This window comes from Triticum urartu, chromosome 7, assembly GCF_003073215.2.
Source record: "Triticum urartu cultivar G1812 chromosome 7, Tu2.1, whole genome shotgun sequence".
NCBI lineage: Eukaryota > Viridiplantae > Streptophyta > Magnoliopsida > Poales > Poaceae > Triticum > Triticum urartu.
The window spans coordinates 554,162,956-554,178,282 of record NC_053028.1 but is presented as its reverse complement, the minus strand read 5'-3'; positions in this window follow the sequence as shown (position 1 = coordinate 554,178,282).

Below are 15,327 nucleotides of genomic sequence, written 5' to 3'. Positions count from 1 at the left end.
ATGATGCATTACCGAGTGGGCCCAGAGATACCTCTCCGTCATACGGAGTGACAAATCCCAGTCTCGATTCGTGCCAACCCAACAGACACTTTCGGAGATACCTGTAGTGTACCTTTATAGTCACCCAGTTACGTTGTGACGTTTGGCACACCCAAAGCACTCCTACGGTATCCGGGAGTTGCACAATCTCATGGTCTAAGGAAATGATACTTGACATTCAGAAAAGCTATAGCAAACGAACTACACGATCTTTGAGCTATGCTTAGGATCGCGTCTTGTCCATCACATCATTCTCCTAATGATGTGATCCTGTTATCAATGACATCCAATGTCCATAGTCAGGAAACCATGACTATCTTGTGATCAACGAGCTAGTCAACTAGAGTCTCACTAGGGACGTGTTGTGGTCTATGTATTCACACATGTATTACGATTTCCGGATAACACAATTATAGCATGAACAATAGACAATTATCATGAACAAAGAAATATAATAATAACCATTTTATTATTGCCTCTAGGGCATATTTCCAATAGTCTCCCACTTGCACTAGAGTCAATAGTCTAGTTACATTGTGATGAATCGAACACCCATGCAGTTCTGGTGTTGATCATGTTTTGCTCTAGGGAGAGGTTTAGTCAACGGATCTGCCACATTCAGGTCCGTATGTACTTTACAAATATCTATGTATCCATTTTGAACACTTTCACGAATGGAGTTGAAGCGACGCTTGATATGTCTGGTCTTCCTGTGAAACCTGGGCTCCTTGGCAAGGGCAATAGCTCCAGTGTTGTCATAGAAGAGAGTCATCGGGCCCGACGCATTGGGTATGACTCCTAGGTCGGTAATGAACTCCTTCACCCAGATTGCCTCTTGTGCTGCCTCCGAGGCTGCCATGTACTCCGCTTCACATGTAGATCCCGCCACAACGCTTTGCTTGCAACTGCACCAGCTTACTGCCCCACCATTCAAAATATACACGTATCCGGTTTGTGACTTAGAGTCATCCAGATCTGTGTCGAAGCTAGCATCGACGTAACCCTTTACGATGAGCTCTTCGTCACCTCCATAAACAAGAAACATATCCTTAGTCCTCTTCAGGTACTTTAGGATATTCTTGACCCCTGTCCAGTGTTCCATGCCGGATTACTTTGGTACCTTCCTACCAAACTTACGACAAGGTTTACATCAGGTCTGGTACACAGCATAGCATACATGATAGACCCTATGGCCGAGGCATAGGGAACGACACTCATCTTTTCTCTATCTTCTGCCGTGGTCGGGCATTGAGCCGTGCTCAATCTTGTACCTTGCAATACAGGCAAGAACCCCTTCTTTGACTGATCCATTTTGAACTTCTTCAATATCTTGTCAAGGTACGTACTCTGTGAAAGACCAATGAGGCGTCTCGATCTATCTCTATAGATCTTGATGCCTAATATATAAGTAGCTTCTCCAAGATCCTTCATTGAAAAACACTTATTCCAGTAGGCCTTTATGCTTTCCAAGAATTCTATATCATTTCCCATCAACAGTATGTCATCCACATAAAATATGAGAAATGCTACAGAGCTCCCACTCACTTTCTTGTAAATGTAGGCTTCTCCATAAGTCTGCGTAAACCCAAACGCTTTGATCATCTCATCAAAACGAATGTTCCAACTCCGAGATGCTTGCACCAGCCCATAAATCGAGCATTGGAGCTTGCACACCTTGTCAGCATTCTTAGGATCGACAAAACCTTCCGGCTGCATCATATACAATTCTTCCTTAAGGAAACCATTAAGGAATTCCGTTTTGACGTCCATTTGCCATATCTCATAATCATAGAATGCGGCAATTTCTAACATGATTCGGACGGACTTCAGCTTCGATACGGGTGAAAAAGTCTCATCGTAGTCAACCCCTTGAACTTGCCGATAACCCTTAGCGACAAGCCGAGCTTTATAGATGGTTACATTACCATCCGCGTCTGTCTTCTTCTTAAAGATCCATTTATTTTCTATGGCTCGCCGATCATCGGGCAAGTCAGTCAAAGTCCATACTTCATTTTCATACATGGATCCTATCTCGGATTTCATGGCTTCCAGCCATTTGTCGGAATCCGGGCCCGCCATCGCTTCTTCATAGTTCGAAGGTTCACCGTTGTCTAACAACATGATTTCCAAGACAGGGTTGCCGTACCACTCTGGTGCGGAACGTGTCCTCGTGGACCTACGAAGTTCAGTAGCAACTTGATCTGAAGTTTCATGATCATCATCATTAACTTCCTCTCTAGTCGGTGCAGGCACCTCAGGAACATTTTCTTGAGCTGCGCCACTTACCGGTTCAAGAGGTCAAGAGGTAATACTTCATCAAGTTCTACTTTCCTCCCACTTATTTCTTTCGAGAGAAACTCTTTCTCTAGAAAGGACCCATTCTTGGCAACAAAGATCTTGCCTTCGGATCTGAGGTAGAAGGTATACCCAATAGTTTCTTTAGGGTATCCTATGAAGACGCATTTTTCCGATTTGGGTTCGAGCTTTTCAGGTTGAAGTTTCTTGACATAAGCATCGCATCCCCAAACTTTTAGAAACGACAGCTTAGGTTTCTTCCCAAACCATAATTCATATGGTGTCGTCTCAACGGATTTCGACGGAGCCCTATTTAAAGTGAATGCGGCAGTCTCTAAAGCATAGCCCCAAAATGACAGCGGTAGATCGGTAAGAGACATCATAGATCGCACCATATCCAATAGAGTGCGATTCGATGTTCGGACACACCATTATGCTGAGGTGTTCCAGGCGGCGTGAGTTGTGAAACTATTCCACATTTTCTTAAGTGTGTGCCAAATTCGTGACTCAAGTATTCTCCCCCACGATCTGATCGCAAGAACTTGATTTTCCTATCACGTTGATTCTCAACCTCAGTCTGAAATTCCTTGAACTTTTCAAAGGTCTCAGACTTGTGTTTCATTAAGTAGACATACCCATATCTACTCAATTCATCAGTGAGGGTGAGAACATAACGATAGCCACCGCGAGCCTCAACACTCATTGGACTGCACACATCAGTATGTATGATTTCCAATAAGTTGGTTGCTCGCTCCATTGTTCCTGAGAACGGAGTCTTGGTCATTTTACCCATGAGGCATGGTTCGCACGTGTCAAATGATTCGTATTCAAGAGACTCCAAAAGTCCATCTGCATGGAGCTTCTTCATGCGTTTGACACCTATGTGACCAAGGCAGCAATGCCACAAGTATGTGGGACTATCATTATCAACCTTAGATCTTTTGGTATTCACACTATGAATATGTGTAGCATTACGCTCGAGATTCATTAATAATAAACCATTCACCAACAGAGCATGACCATAAAACATATCTCTCATATAAATAGAACAACCATTATTCTCGGATTTTAATGAGTAGCCATCTCAAATTAAACGAGATCCTGATACAATGTTCATGCTCAAAGCTGGCACTAAATAACAATTATTGAGGTCTAAAACTAATCTCGTAGGCAAATGTAGAGGCAGCGTGCCGACGGCGATCACATCGACCTTGGAACCATTCCCGACGCGCATCGTCACCTCGTCCTTCGCCAGTCTCCGCTTATTCCGCAGCTCCTGCTTTGAGTTACAAATGTGAGCAACCGCACCGGTATCAAATACCCAGGAGCTACTACGAGTACTGGTAAGGTACACATCAATTACATGTATATCACATATACCTTTAGTGTTGCCGGCCTTCTTGTCCGCTAAGTATTTGGGGCAGTTCTGCTTCCAGTGACCACTTCCCTTGCAATAAAAACACTAAGTCTCAGGCTTGGGTCCATTCTTTGGCTTCTTCCCGGCAGCTTGCTTACCGGGCGCGGCAACCCCCTTGCCGTCCTTCTTGAAGTTCTTCTTACCCTTGCCTTTCTTGAACTAAGTGGTTTTATTCACCATCAACACTTGATGTTCCTTTTTGATTCCCACCTCCGCTGATTTCAGCATTGAATATACCTCAGGAATGGTCTTTTCCATCCCCTGCATATTGAAGTTCATCACAAAGCTCTTGTAGCTCGATGGAAGCGACTGAAGGATTCTGTCAATGACCGCGTCATCCGGGAGATTAACTCCCAGCTGAGTCAAGAGGTTATGCAACCCAGACATTTTGAGTATGTGCTCACTGACAGAACTATTTTCCTCCATCTTACAACTGAAGAACTTGTCGGAGACTTCATATCTCTCAACCCGGGCATGAGCTTGGAAAACCATTTTCAGCTCTTCGAACATCTCATATGCTCCGTGTCTCTCAAAACGCTTTTGGAGCCCCGGTTCTAAGCTGTAAAGCATGCCGCACTGAACGAGGGAGTAATCATCAGCACGTGACTGCCAAGCGTTCATAACGTCTTGGTTCTCTGGGATGGGTGCGTCACCTAGCGTTGCTTCTAGGACATAATCTTTCTTGGCAGCTATGAGGATGATCCTCAGGTTCCGGACCCAGTCCGTATAGTTGCTGCCATCATCTTTCAGCTTGGTTTTCTCTAGGAACGCGTTGAAGTTGAGGGCAACATTAGCATGGGCCATTTGATCTACAAGACATAGTGTAAAGATTTTAGACTAAGTTCATGATAATTAAGTTCATCTAATCAAATTATTCAATGAACTCCCACTCATATAGACATCCCTCTAGTCATCTAAGTGAAACATGATCCGAGTCAACTAGGCCGTGTCCGATCATCACGTGAGACAGACTAGTCAACATCGGTGAACATCTTCATGTTGATCGTATCTTCTATACGACTCATGCTCAGCCTTTCGGTCTTCTGTGTTCCGAGGCCATGTCTGTACATGCTAGGCTCGTCAAGTCAACCTAAGTGTTTTGCGTGTGTAAATCTGGCTTACACCCGTTGTATTCGAACGTTAGAATCTATCACACCCGATCATCACGTGGTGCTTCGAAACAACGAACCTTCGCAACGGTGCACAGTTAGGGGGAACACTTTCTTGAAATTATTACGAGGGGTCATCTTATTTAAGCTACCGTCGTTCTAAGCAAATAAGATGTAAAACATGATAAACATCACATGCAATCAAATAGTGACATGATATGGCCAATATGATTTGCTCCTTTTGATCTCCATCTTCGGGGCTCCATGATCATCGTTGTCACCGCATGACACCATGATCTCCATCATCGTGTCTTCTTGAAGTTGTCTCATCATCTATTACTTCTACTACTATGGCTAACGCTTTAGCAATAAAGTAACGTAATTACATGACGTTTATATTGACACGCAGGTCATAAATAAATAAAGACAACTCCTATGGCTCCTGCAGGTTGTCATACTCATCGACATGCAAGTCGTGATTCCTATTACAAGAACAGGATCATTCTCATACATCACATCCTTTTGGCCATATCACATCACACGGCACATGCTGCAAAAACAAGTTAGACGTCCTCTAATTGTTGTTGCAAGTTTTTACGTGGCTGCTATAGGTTTCTAGCAAGAACGTTTCTTACCTACGCCAAAACCACAACGTGATATGCCAATTTCTATTTACCCTTCATAAGGACCCTTTTCATCGAATCCGATCCGACTAAAGTGGGAGAGACAGACACCCGCCAGCCACCTTATGCAACTAGTGCATGTCAATCGGTGGAACCAGTCTCACGTAAGCGTACGTGTAAGGTCGGTCCGGGCCGCTTCATGCCACGATGCCGCCGAATCAAGATAAGACTAGTAACAGCAAGCAAATTGACAATATCGACGCCCACAACTGCTTTGTGTTCTACTCATGCATAGAAACTACGCATGGACCTAGCTCATGATGCCACTGTTGGGGAATGTAGCAGAATTTTAAAATTTTCTACGCATCACCAAGATCAATATATGGAGTCATATAGCAACGAGGGAGAGGGGAGTGCATCTACATACCCTTGTAGATCGCGCGTGGAAGCGTTCAAGAGAACGGGGTTGATGGAGTCGTACTCGTCGTGATCCAAATCACCGATGACCTAGCGCCGAACGAACGGCACCTCCGCGTTCAACACACGTACGGTTGGGAAGACGTCTCCTCCAACTTGATCTAGCAAGGGGGAAGGAGAGGTTGATGAAGATCCAGCAGCACAACGGCGTGGTGGTGGAAGCAACGGTGATCTCGGCAGGGCTTCGCCAAGCTCAGGGAGAGGGAGGAGTGTCACGGGAGGGAGAGGGAGGCGCCAGGGGCTATGGTGCGGCTGCCCTCCCTCTCCCCCACTATATATAGGGTCCCTAGGGGGGGCCAGCCCTAGGAGATCCAATCTCCAAGGGGGGCAGCGGCCAAGGGGGTGGCTTGCCCCCCAAGCCAAGTGGGGCGCCCCCCACCCCTAGGGTTTCCAACCCTAGGCGCAGGGGGAGGCCCAAGAGGGGCGCACCAGCCCACTAGGGGCTGGTTCCCCTCCCACTTCAGCCCATGGGGCCCTCCGGGATAGGTGGCCCCACTCGGTGGACCCCCGGGACCCTTCCGGTGGTCCCGGTACAATACCGATTACCCCCGAAACTTTCCCGATGGCCGAAATTTGACTTCCTATATATAAATCTTCACCTCCGGACCATTCCGCAACTCCTCGTGACGTCCGGGATCTCATCCGGGACTCCGAACAACTTTCGGGTTACCGCATACTAATATCTCAACAACCCTAGCTTCACCGAACCTTAAGTGTGTAGACCCTACGGGTTCGGGAGACACGCAGACATGACCGAGACGACTCTCCGGTCAATAACCAACAGCGGATCTGGATACCCATGTTGGCTCCCACATGCTCCTCGATGATCTCATCGGATGAACCATGATGTCGAGGATTCAATCAATCTGTATACAATTCCCTTTGTCAATCGGTACGTTACTTGCCCGAGACTCGATCGTCGGTATCCCAATACCTCGTTCAATCTCGTTACTGGCAAGTCACTTTACACGTGTCGTAATGCATGATCCCGTGATCAACCACTTGGTCACATTGAGCTCATTATGATGATGCATTACCGAGTGGGCCCAGAGATACCTCTCCGTCATACGGAGTGACAAATCCCAGTCTCGATTCGTGCCAACCCAACAGACACTTTCGGAGATACCTGTAGTGTACCTTTATAGTCACCCAGTTACGTTGTGACGTTTGGCACACCCAAAGCACTCCTACGGTATCCGGGAGTTGCACAATCTCATGGTCTAAGGAAATGATACTTGACATTCGGAAAAGCTATAGCAAATGAACTACATGATCTTTGAGCTATGCTTAGGATTAGGTCTTGTCCATCACATCATTCTCCTAATGATGTGATCCCGTTATCAATGACATCCAATGTCCATAGTCAGGAAACCATGACTATCTTTTGATCAACGAGCTAGTCAACTAGAGGCTCACTAGGGACGTGTTGTGGTCTATGTATTCACACATGTATTACGATTTTTGGATAACATAATTATAGCATGAACAATAGACAATTATCATGAACAAAGAAATATAATAATAACCATTTTATTATTGCCTCTAGGGCATATTTCCAACACACATACATGGCCGTATTTTCTTTCTTGCACCCTGGCCGTTGTACGTACGTGTACATGCTACGTGCGTGCCTCTACTATGACACGTACGCGCCTCTACTACGACACGTGCGATCCTCTAGATCCACCAGTATATATGTACGTACACGTTCACGACCAGAATGACAATGCTACATACGCTTCGACCAGGTGGGTCCCGACTGTCAGGCACATCCTTGCCTGCGAAGATGTAGCTGGTGGGTCCCAGCAGTCAGGGGGTGAATCGTTTATTTTTGCCCGGGCGCACTTCCTTGCGTGCGAAGATGTAGCTGGTGGGTCCCAGCAGTCAGGGGCAAATGTTTTTTTCGCGAAATACGGTGGCCCGTCCGGTGGGTCCCCGTTGTCAGGTGGAGGAATAATTATTTTGCACGTAATAAGGAGGCACTTCCTTGCTGCGGCCGTGGACCTAGTTGTCAGCCTCTCCACGTCCAGTCCACATCGGATGGAAGCCGTTCCTTGACCACGTTGACCACGCCGCGCCGAGAGCACCAGGACGGTGGACGACGGCGAGGCCTAGGAAGGGGATGACGCGGAGCCGGGGAAGACGCGGCAGTGGATGCCCACGCGTAGAGGAGTACGAGGGTTCACTAGTTCGCTACGGTGTGAGGCTGTCGTCGCCGCAGAATAACAGGGGGTGTGGGTGAGTAGAGGGATGGCCTGGCCAGCGGTGGGAGTAGTAGGGGGCGGTGAGGCCTCCGCCGCATCGCAGCCGGCCACGGGAGGCAGGAGCACGAGGCACGACCGGCGCTGGTTTGGGCGGCTGGAGCAAGAAGACCAGAGGTTGAAGAAGCACTACGACCGTTGGATGGACATCGTACGGTCACTGGAGCTAGAATCGTGCATATTGACTAAGTTGACAAAGCCCTCCATCCCCGTCAACTTAGTAGGCCCACAAGTCAGCCTGCAACTATACTGGGTCCCGGCTAACAGGGGGAGTATTCATTTTTTGTGCGTAATAAGGAGGCACTTCCTTGCGTGCGAAGATATAGCTGGTGGGTCCGAGCTGTCAGCGGCGGTAACATTTTTTTGCAAAATACAGAGGCCCTTTCGGTGGGTCCCTGATGTCAGGTGGAGGAATCATTATTTTGCACGTAATAAGGAGGCATTTCCTTGCGTGCGGCCGTGGACCCAGCTGTCGGCCTCTCCACGTATAGTCCACTTCAGATGCATGTCGGTCTTTGACCACGTTGACCAGGCCATGCCGAGAGCATCAGGGCGGTGGACGATGGCAAGGCCTAGGAAGGGAACGACATGGAGGCGGGGAAGACTCGGCAGTTGTTTCCCACGCGGAGGGGAGTACGACTGTACGAGGGTTTACTGGTTCGTCTGCCGTCGCCGGAGAATAACAGCAGGTGTGGGTGAGTAGAGGGATGGCTAGGCCAGCGATGGGAGTACGATGGGGCGGTGAGGCCTGCGCCGCAGCAAAGCCGACCGCGGGGAGGAGGGAGCAGGCAGTCCCGCCGGCGCTTGTTTGAGCCGCTGGAGTAGGACGAGCAGAGATTGAAGAAGCACGACGGCCGTTGGATGGCCATCCAACGGCCACTACTAGTGCGTCAACCTTGTTTAGGAAAGCCTCAAATTTGTGGAAAACAGCATAGAGCCCATCTGCCATTATTTCTAATAATTTACAGCCCATTTGCTAATTATTAAGGTTTTTTTGGAGCCCATATTCTTTTTGTTAGCATTACAGCCCATATTGTGGCCACGGTTAAAAAATTATACGAAATTTTGCATATTTTGGTGCGTTCCGAACTGTTTTTAATCCCGAAATTTCGACTCACATTCAAACTGATTTTAAAAATAAATGTATATCAATATAAAATCCAACAAATTCTCCATGCATAAAAATTAATGTAATTTAAAATCTCGAAATGAAAAACAAGATATTTGAGACTAATTGCCGGTTTGATGTGTTTTAAAAATGTACAGCCCATTTCTCATTACTGATGGGCCATTTTCTCGGCCAGCCGAATGAAAGCTCTCCTCGTCTTGAAAGATTTGCAGCCCAACAGGCCTGACAAAGCGACTTACTTGGCAAATCACAAAAAAACTGGGTTGTGGCCGTGGACCCAGCTGTCAGCCTCTCCACGTACAGTACTCTTCCGATGGAAGTCGTTCCTTGACAATGTTGACCACGCCGCGCGGAGAGCACCACGGCGGTGGACGACGGTGAGGCCTAGGAAGGGGACGACGCAGAGCCGGGGAACACGCGGTAGTGGAAGCCCGCGCGGAGAGGAGTACGAGGGTTCACTGGTGAGGCTGCGATGTGAGGCTGCCGTCGCCGCAGGGCCTGGCCAGCGGTGGGAATAGTAGGGGGCGGTGAGGCCTCCGCGGCAGCACAGCCGGCCACGGGAGGCAGGAGCATGCGGCACGACCGGCACTGCTTTGGGCGGCTGGAGCAAGAAGACCAGAGGTTGAAGAAGCACTACGGCCGTTGGATGGGCATCGTACGGTCACTGGAGCTAGAATCGTTCATATTGACTAAGTTGACAAAGCCCTTCGTCCCCGTCAACTTAGTAGGCCCACAAGTCAGCCTCCCACCAAGGTGGGTCCCAGCTAGCCGGGGGAGTATTCATTTTTTTGTGCGTAATAAGCAGGCACTTCCGGTGGGTCCGACCTGACAGCGGGGGAACATTTTTTCACGAAGTACGGTGGCCCGTCAGGTGGGTCCTAGCAGTCAGGGGGCAAATGTTTTTTTTGCAAAATACGGTGGCCCGTCCAGTGGGTCCCTGCTGTCAGTTGGAGGAATCATTACTTTCCGCGTAATAAGGAGGTACTTACTTGCTGCGGCTGTGGACCCAGCTGAGACTCTCCACGTACAGTATACTTCCGATGGAAGTTGTTCCTTGACCACGTTGACCTAGTCGCGTTCCGTTGCATGCATGCGTCCATGGGCGTGGTGCATCCCCACTGTCAGCCTCTCATGTATAGTCATGTTCGGATGACTCTCGGTTGTTGACCACGTTGACCACACCGTGCCGAGCGCACCCAGACTGGAATGACCCGGAGATGGGGAAGACGGGGCAGTGGAGTCACAGATGGAGAGGAGTGGGAAACTTCACTGGTACGGGTGCGCGGCAGCACAGCCGCGGTGCCGCCCACGGGAGACAGGAGCAAGAACAGAGGTTGAAGAAGGAGCATGGATGTTGGATTAACATCCAACGGTCCAGCTGCTAGAATCGTTTGTTGATTAAGTTGACAAAGTCGTGCGTACACATCCGCTTAGTAGGCCCACAAGTCAGTCACCAAATCTGACGGGTCCCAGCTGTCAACGGGATGAATAATTTTTTTCGCAAAACAAGGAGGCACTTCCTTTCGTGCGAAGATACAGCCGGTGGATCCCAGCTGTCAGGTGGAGGAAACATTTTTTCAGCTTAATAAGGAGGAACTTTCCTTGCGTGCGACCATGGACCTCGTGGGTCCCAGCCGTCAGGCTCTTCACGTACAGTCCTCTTCCGATGACTCTCGTTTGTTGACCACGCCGCACCGAACGTAGTGAGGCGGTGGACGACGGCGAGGCCCCGGACGGGAACGACTCGGAGATGGGAAAACGCGGTAGTGGAGTCGCAGACTGAGAGGGGGAGAAGGGTTATAACTGGTTCTGTTGCGGCATGGGGCTGTAGTCTGTGGACAATAACAGGAGGTGTCGAGGGGTGGAGGGATAGCCTGGCCGACGGTGGAGTAGCGCTTCGCAGCGATGCATGCTAAGCAGAGCCGCTAGCCGCCGGAGGCTGGACCAGGCGGTCTCGGCGACGCTGGAGGAAGAAGACGAGAGATTGAAGGTGCATGCCGGCCGTTGGATATAAATCCAATGGCTGTGGATGACACAATCATTTGTTGACCAAGTTGACAACGCCCTGCGTAGGCTTCGACCTATTGGCCCACATGTCAGCCTGCAAAAATGTGGCATATATTTAACCCATGTTTTCTAGAATGTACAGTCCATTTTCTGGGTTGGGTGAACAAATAATTTCGCGTCAATCAGGCCCATTTATATTTTCTAAGAAATCCTAGCCCATTTGCACTTCCTTGAAATACACGTATTAGGTGGGCTCGTTATATATATAATGTTATGTTAGAAGGAGGAATTAATATCAAAGAATAAACCGGAGAGGCACATTTTTTATATATATAATTAAGAAATTAGCGAGTTATTGCTCAAAATAAAAATGAGCGCGTTATTATTTAATTGGTCGTTAAAATCTTCGCAAGCTTTTGTACGCAATCACCAGGATTTTCCTTGCCTGTGAGTCAAAAACAACCAGGATTTTCCTTGCCAACTTCCGTTAAACATTTACTTTTATAAGTTAATAACATGTGGGATGTTTTTATAATGTATATCTAAGTCTCTATAAAATAGACGATAAGAGTAATAATATAAATATATATAATGTGGTTAGAAGGGAAAACATAAATTGGACACAGCATTACTTTTATAGGAGACCTGCGTTTTATACCCCACAGTAGGCATACTAACAAGTTCACACACAAATACAACAGAAAAGGTAAACATTCATATCAAACTCAGGTTCACAGGACACGTTCATATTCATAGCCAACATTCACTACCAACAACTCAAAAGATTCATATATACACAAGCTCAACATATCTATTGAAAGTGCAACTATCCCTAGGTGGTTTTGGTAATTCATAACAACATATAGCTCATTGAGCTAATGCTATTCCAAGATGATTATTTCAGGAAAGCTCAATGATTGGCATGGCATGGATGTGAAAGTGGAACCCTCAAAATGCTAAGGACAAAGGATTGGCTCAATCTCAAAAGCTCAAGACTCTTCATTTTATATTTTAGTGATCCAAGATCACATTGAGTCTTTAGGAAAAGCCAATACTATCAAGGAGGGATGAGGTGTTGCTTAATGAGCCTCTTGCTTCATGTGCTTAGTGATATGCTCCAAAACCCTCAACTACTTTCCCATATCCACATATGACCTAAACCCTAAGCCAAACTCGGTCCTACCGATTCTTCCTATCCGGCGCCACCGAATTTCACTTGTCATAAGCCACTGCCAAACCCTAGCAATTCGGTTCTACCGATAGGGATCTCGGTCTCACCGAGATGGGATTGCAAACTCTCTGTTTCCCTTTCGTAACTTTTCGGTCTCACCGAAAGAGCGAATCGGTCCCACCGAGATTGCAATGTAAATTCAGTGTTTCCCCTTTGTAACTTTTCGGTCTCACCGAAAGAGCAAATCGGTCCCACCGAGTTTGCCTGACCAACTCTCTGGTTAGCTAATTACCAAATTCGGTCTCGCCGAGTTTGTGTAATCGGTCTCACCGAGATTACGTTATGCCCAAACCCTAACCATATCGGTCCTACCGAGTTGCATGTCAGTCCCACCGAAAATCTCTAACGGTCACTAGGTTTACATTTTCGGTCCGACCGAGTTTGTTGATTCGGTCCCACCGAGATTGGAAAACTGTGTGTAACGGTTGGATTTTGTGTGGAGGCTATATATACCCCTCCACCTCCTCTTCATTCGAAGAGAGAGCCATCAGAACACATACACCATTCCAACTCATATGTTCTGAGAGAGAACCACCTACTCATGTGTTGAGACCAAGATATTCCATTCCTACCATATGAATCTTGATCTCTAGCCTCTCCAAGTTGCTTTCCACTCAAATCTTCTTTCCACAAAATCCAAATCCTATGAGAGAGAGTTGAGTGTTGGGGAGACTATCATTTGAAGCACAAGAGCAAGGAGTTCATTACCTACACACCATTTGTTACTTCTTGGAGAGTGGTGTCTCCTAGATTGGCTAGGTGTCACTTGGGAGCCTCGGACAAGATTGTGGAGTTGAACCAAGGAGTTTGTAAGGGCAAGGAGATCGCCTACTTCGTGAAGATCTACCGCTAGTGAGGCAAGTCCTGTGTGGGCGATGGCCATGGTGGGATAGACAAGGTTGCTTCTTCGTGGACCCTTTGTGGGTGGTTGCTTCTTCGTGGACCCTTCGTGGGTGGAGCCCTGTGTGGACTCGCGCAACCGTTACCCTTTGTGGGTGGAGCCCTCCGTGGACTCTCGCAACCGTTACCCTTTGTGGGTTGAAGTCTCCATCAACGTGGATGTAGGATAGCACCACCTATCCAAACCACGGGAAAAACATCCGTGTCTCCAATTGCATTTGAATTCTACAAACCCTTCCCTTTACATTCTTGCAAGTTGCATGCTTTACTTTCCGCTGCCAATATACTCTTTGCATGCTTGCTTGAATTGTGTGATGATTGCTTGACTTGTCCTAAAATAGCTAAAATCTGCCAAGAACTAAAATTGGGAAAAGGTTAAGTTTTTATTTGGTCAAGTAGTCTAATCACCCCCCTCTAGACATACTTTCGATCCTACATCTATGCATCCAAATGATTGATAGATCACACGACAATATTCATACATAATTCACAAAAAGATTCAGATATAGACATGTTCAGTATGTTTATGCATCCAAATGGTTGAGATCACATCCAATATGATCCATGGACGAACTTTAATTACCTAGGGTACAGACTGGTAAATGGTGTTCAATCGGAGGTACTTCTTGCTAAAATTAGTTCTTGTACGAGTAAACTTTCGAGTACATAAGAGGCAGCACAGACAATCTGAACTTTGCTTGTAGGTTTATCCTCAAATAGTGGCCTTGTGCCGAGGGAGGTTTGAGCAACTTGGCCACTACTTTCATCCAACTAGTTTACTGGCTCATCTTGGTCCTGTATCTCGCAAAAATTCTACATTGCATATGAGAAAGGAGGCGGTTGAGAAAATGAACCACCCAAATTTTTTGTGCAGTTCAACTGAAATGGAGCATCCTTGGCGTGCAGACTGATTAAGTGCCAGATGAATATACGCGTCAGCCAACTTGTCTAGAATCTTTAGACTCCATGCCATATAGTTCGCTACCATATGTGTCGATAACCAAAAGGCACAAGTTGGGACCATAGACTAGATTGCGTTTTTCTGGGCTATGCACCAAGCAATATTTTTGGCGTTCACTCTCCTAATACTTGGAGTTTGACAATTGGTTGACGCCGGTTGATACTCGAATGAATATAGGCACTTCTTTTCAACATCGATGCTTGTTTGAGTGAACTTTGGAGTACATAGCAGCAGCATAAGTACCTGTCAATCTGATCATTTTGTGCAGTTCTATTGAAATCACCCGATGTAATGATTTGCCGGCTCCAAATTACTCCTTTATGAAATCGGCAGACAGTAGCACAATACCAAATTACCAATACATATGACAGGCACAATAATCAGGATAAAGACCAGTACCAACATGTGTGAGGTAGCATATCAATTACTATTTCCTTTGACTGGAAGCCGAGATAAGCCAAGTGACTGACAGCAAAGGAAGAAAGCAAGCGGAGATTAGCGACTGACGGGAAAGGACGGAAGCTGTCGAGGCAATGAAGCACCCAAAGTTTTTGTGCAGTTCCACCAAAATCGAGCATCCCTGTTGGCACATATATTGAGAGAGTGAGATTACTGTAATAGTGGGACTAGTTGATGAAACATACACTAACAAATAGAAGCACCCTCATTATCTTAATGGGTAAAGTCAGCAACATAGTAGTCTTGCTTAAAGAGAGGTATTAGTTTATTTAATCAGTGCCAATTAGCTCAACTCAACACTCAAAGCATTGCCATTTATCATAGGTTGCAAAACTTTAACCTGCAAAGATAAAGGAGTTTCTCATGACAGTAGCACGATACAAATAGAGATGACAGCAAACTAATATGGATGAAGGCCT